The sequence below is a fragment of the Meleagris gallopavo genome, chromosome Z (genome assembly GCF_000146605.3).
Source record: "Meleagris gallopavo isolate NT-WF06-2002-E0010 breed Aviagen turkey brand Nicholas breeding stock chromosome Z, Turkey_5.1, whole genome shotgun sequence".
Classification (NCBI taxonomy): Eukaryota; Metazoa; Chordata; class Aves; order Galliformes; family Phasianidae; genus Meleagris; species Meleagris gallopavo.
The window spans coordinates 14,628,354-14,633,648 of record NC_015041.2 but is presented as its reverse complement, the minus strand read 5'-3'; positions in this window follow the sequence as shown (position 1 = coordinate 14,633,648).

The following is a 5,295-nucleotide window of genomic DNA, read 5'->3' as shown; positions in this document are numbered from 1 at the left end:
AAAAAGAGAGAGAAGTAATATGCATGAAAACCAAGACTTTTAGATAACAAGATTCAGTTACTGAGGGTAAATGACAAGAGTTGAAAATGGAATTTTAAGCATGTTTACCGTAGCTAGTGAGAGACTTAAAATGTACTTTCTCACACATACATACAGAGATATATTTAGAGATGGACTTCTGCAGCCAAAATCTATATGTTATTTTGAAAAGTCAAAATTACTGAATTACTAGTTAACATTCCCACTTGTACATAAAAATAAGGCTTTTTCTCTTTTCTATGTTCTTAAATTCTAGCAGTGATTTCTTCCACTCTCATTATGCTAAAGTCAATTTTAAATCGATTCATCTGCAGAGTGGTGCCTTTAATACAGAAGAATCAAAACTTAGTCAAATTTACAGAGCATTAAGATTAGTTGAACAACACAGTTATATACAGCTTTCATCTGAAATAAGCATTTCATGATCATTTGCTGAAATTTAACAGTTAATTAAAAATATCAAAATTTATAATGCTTGCTGCATGTCAAACCATTCAAATAATGACTAGTTACTAAAGTACTTCTGTTACTGACCTGATAATGTTCTCACAGAAAGCTTGTTACTATAATTAAGTTCCCAATGGTCAATACTAATCTGTCCCTCTCAGCATTTTATTTCCTGCTTAATGCAGTAAAATATCACAAAAAGACTACTTATCACTTAGTAGGTATTTCTGGTTTAACTGGACAGCAGAAAAAGGAAAAGTTAGTTTGTGTTATTTCAGCTTTATTTCCTCCAGTCAGTCAGGAAATACAAAATAGGGAACATACTAAAACAAATCTTATTTGCAAAAAAAAAAAAATTGCAAGAAAAGTAATTCATGCATCTTCTGCCTTTTCTAATCATTTAAGTATAATTTTTAAAAATGTTGCTATTTCTCTTTATGTGCAAAGGATATTTTTTTCTCTCTCTCAGTAATCAAAACATAACTAAATCAATAAAATATCCCTTTAAAAAAGTAATGAATTATCATTGTCTTAAATGTTTTTAATAGCATTTTGAGAATAAATATAATTGCTATTATTTTTTTTGACATAATGAGTAGGATGAGGACATCGTAACATAGATTGCCTACTGCAATGTCTATCACATAATCTTCACTTCATTCTGCCAACAGAGGAGTTTCTTCATAACAATACAGCTCAGAAAATTATTGTGATTTTTACAACATATTCATTATACACTTGGTCCATGAAGTTTTCTGAATCTGAGATGTGATTCACTCAACATTTTTAATTTTAAAGAATATATATTCTTTTCTATATTCCAATATAACAAAACCTGAAAATGTGAAATGCTAAACAAACAAAGTTGACATTTTCTTTTTGTCTTCTACTATTTGCTACTAACTCCCCAAAGCCTCCTAATTCTGAGAGAGGTCAAGTCAGAATCAGAAATAATAATAGTTTTAAGAAGTAGAGTTAGAAAAATTAAAAGTAGCTAGGAGGAGTCAGACTCGTCAGAATTAAAAAGGAGACTCCACAGACAGGGAACGGGTCTGTAGATCTTGTTGACAAAGTATGTTTTGTATGCTAAATGGCATATATTCAATGGATAACTAGGTTAATAGAAGATAAAACCGTAATTTACAAACCATATAGGAAGTGCATCTGGATCAGAAAACGCAGATTAAAAGACTGGAAGAGCGCACAGGAGGAGCAGGTATCTTTCCGTCTATCAACTTGCATTTACTCTTGAAGATAAAATGCTGTACTAAAGACTTGATTTGATTCAGTAAGGTTTTCATTTTCCTCAACTTGCAACTTCAGTTTAGCTAGAAATCAGATGTTCAGAAGTTTGATTTTATGTATACATTGTCTAGGCTATTTTCCTCTGCAAACATACAACACAACCTCCTGCGGCTTCCATGTTCATCACAATATACCATGAGTATACTGAATAAAAGTGTGCAGATGGCAAACTGAAAAGCGGAGTTAGCGGTGATCAATGTTACACTGCCAAATAAGAAAACTAAGAACAACTTCACTTTAATGGTTTTCAAGTTGTTTCATTTTTTTTCAGTGTAATGTTGTAAAAAATTGGCAATTCACAGGTTAGTAAAAAACTGAAATTGAGACTGTGAAAATGATGCTTTATAAGCACTACATAAGCAAATATACATATAACAGTATTTAGCTTGTATTCTTCCAGATTCGCAATTTCTCTCTAAGTTGTATGCATTCTCACCTGGTTCAAGAAAACTGATGCTGGAAAAGTAAAAGGAGTACTGGCAGAAGCAGTGGAAAAACAAAAACTATAGTGATGTTGGAGAGAATCTTGAAAGCTACATGGAACTAGGAAAAAAAAAAACAAACAACCCTGCACTTTTTTGAGGCATATGGTGCTTGGCTACATACGTAGTCAAAATCATTGTAGATAAATTAAGATTTGGAATGATTCTGTGATGTGTTAACAGAATGACTAAGAAGGCAGGTCAAAGTACAGGTCAGAGATGCACAATATAAATGTTTATCAAAGGATAAAACTGAAGTTTAAGCTTCTATGTTCTCATTTTGTAACAAATGAGGCACTGTTGAAGAACTGGGACAAGGACTCTCTCACTGCTGATTTGAACAGAGTATGAAAACTTGCTAGTGCACATGGTATTCATAGTTGAGTACAGTCTGTACCTATGCATGAAAGGTTAACACTCAGTCACCAAGACAACAAGCCAAATATTATTGTAATAGAGTACTGCAAACCTAGAGTAGTAGCTCATACTTGTCCAGTAGCCACTAATAAGTTTTTTTCCTTTCTTCTGTTATACTTAACAGAAGTTTTAACCAGACTTTCATGCTGTCTGCCTGGTTGTTGTGTTAAACTAGACAAAAATGCTTAAAATAGATTTTCCCGGTACTCGTCTGGACCTCTAGCCTGTGCAGACAAAGAACTGCAAAAGAGGCACCCACATTTTCTCAGAATAGTTTAAAGTAAACATAACCAGAATGGCAGCACAAACCTTAACACCTGGTCTTGACTGCTGAAAAAAAACATCACCTCAAATCACTCACAATAAATGACACCATGGAAACTAACCAAACTGAGAGAAGAGAGCATCTTCAGTTTGGATATTTTGTCTCTGTATGGTCTGCAGCTAATAACAATTGCACCCTCTATAATCAGAGGTTATTCCTGGAAAGGACAAGTTTGTATATTACATTCAGCAGAGCTTACCATGCGGGCTGCACACACTTCTCTACATCAGAATTTGGTCAGAATCACCTAGACTTCACCAGAAGTCTAACACTTTGTGCTATAGCATTTTAAATGCCCTTATTAATTCCTCTGTAATTTGCTAGGAGAGATTTAAATAAAGCAAGTCTGAATGCAGCCATGAAAGAAAAAGTAGAAATGTCTTATGAAAGTATGCACAACTAGAAAATACTGGGGAAGTCCAAAAAAGGAAAGCCTGTAAAAGAAGAACAGTCTGCATCCACCCTTGGCAGTAAAATAGAAGTTTAAGACAAAAATTAAAATAACACTAAAATATTTTATGGACTTCTCTTAGGAAAAAAAAAAAAGAAAACTGACAAAAAAAGAAAATACTGCTTTGGTGTCTTGCAGTGATATTAGAATGGTATTTTAAATGATCTGTAAGCAATATAAGAGTGCAATGTGGAACAACAAATTGTAATGAAACCTAGCTGACATTAGGAAGGATGATCAAACTTATAAAGCTAAGATGCATGACAATTAGCCAAGGGAGCAGGACTGGGAATATTGCCTTGGCCTCCCACAAAAGCATAAAATGAAAACAACAGAAAATAATATCATCCTTCAAAATTAGACTGCCTCTGACTGGTAGAAAGGGAAGATTAGACATGTATTTGCTCACAAAGATAAAAAAAAAAAAAAGTGTAGTATTTGTAACATGATGACTCTAGCATACAAAAGTAGATTATTTACAGATGCACTGAAGGGGAGAATCTTCATTTTACCTTTTACTTTACATGTAATAATGTCACTGCAGCACTATACACAACTTATGAAATAGAGATTCAGTCACTAACATCCCAAGTGGAAGAAAGTATGCCTGTGTGGTACAATCACCATCTGTGAGCTGGAAGGCCAAAGTGCTTTGGCCTTAGTGCTGAAGACCACAGAGGCTGCGGTAGGAGCCTGCACAGCATTCAGCTCTGGCTGACTATCATTGTATTTCAAATAAAGCTGTAGATTAAGAAAAAAAGAATGGAGAAAAATTTTAACTTCTGGAAATTTTTCAGTGGAGTTTAAATTGAGCTATTTATTTTTCAGGGCTACAAAGGAACCTTTGTTTAATTTTGCCTCCAGCTTTTTTCTTTAATCTTTAACCTTTGAAAAGCAAAAGACTTACTTTCTGGAGTAAGCCCATATTATTAAAAAAGACTTATCATTAAATGTAGATAAATATCCAAAAAAGACACAGAAATGCATGTTTGGAAATGGTTCCAGGTTCAGTAGCCACTTGCTTTTCAAAGCCAAATTTCAAACTCATTAAATAAAGCTTCCTCTGCCAGCTTTTGTACTGAATAACTTGTACTGGAAAATAGCTTTATAATGTGGTGTCAAGCCTGAAAATAAAATGAATCGAAGCTTTGTAACGTGATTCCGAATGAGTAACTCAATGCAACAGTTAAAACTTCTGTACATACAACAGCAGAAACCAAGGATATCTGCTCCACTCAACAGCCATCAGAATAAAACCATTTTGTCCAAAGCTTGGAACATTTAAAATCATGCCTCTCACTGGAACATTTCTTAGCATTTTGCAGTTTCTCACAGAAGGGAGAAAAAGTCTTAAAAATATGCAGTAGCTTACGAAAAATGTGAGGTCAGCTACAAGACATGTACAAATGTATACAGGCTTAGAAAATTCAGCAGCTTGCTGAAAGGCAAATAATTCCCAGAAAATGTTTGAGCTCATCTTCAGTGATGTTCAGGCCATCTTTTGGATATACTTGCTCCGTTAATACTTAACAATGTTCAAGAACATAAAGTCCTTGTGTCTGCCTCTAGCCACATTCTTCTTTGTTGTCAAAGACCATTTCTTCCCACCACATCTGGTTCTTAACATTTAACTACCTATCTGCTGAATTTTTTTTTTTTTTAGATTGAAGATATTTACAGTTATTTGCAATTAATTCAAATTTCAGACAAAAGCATGGTTAAAAGGTCATGTATATTATTTTCTGGAATGAAAATCAGAAGTTTAAAAAGGAGCAAAATATTAATTTTGTGCAAAAAAGTTAACTGAATGAACAAGGATTTGTTATCCT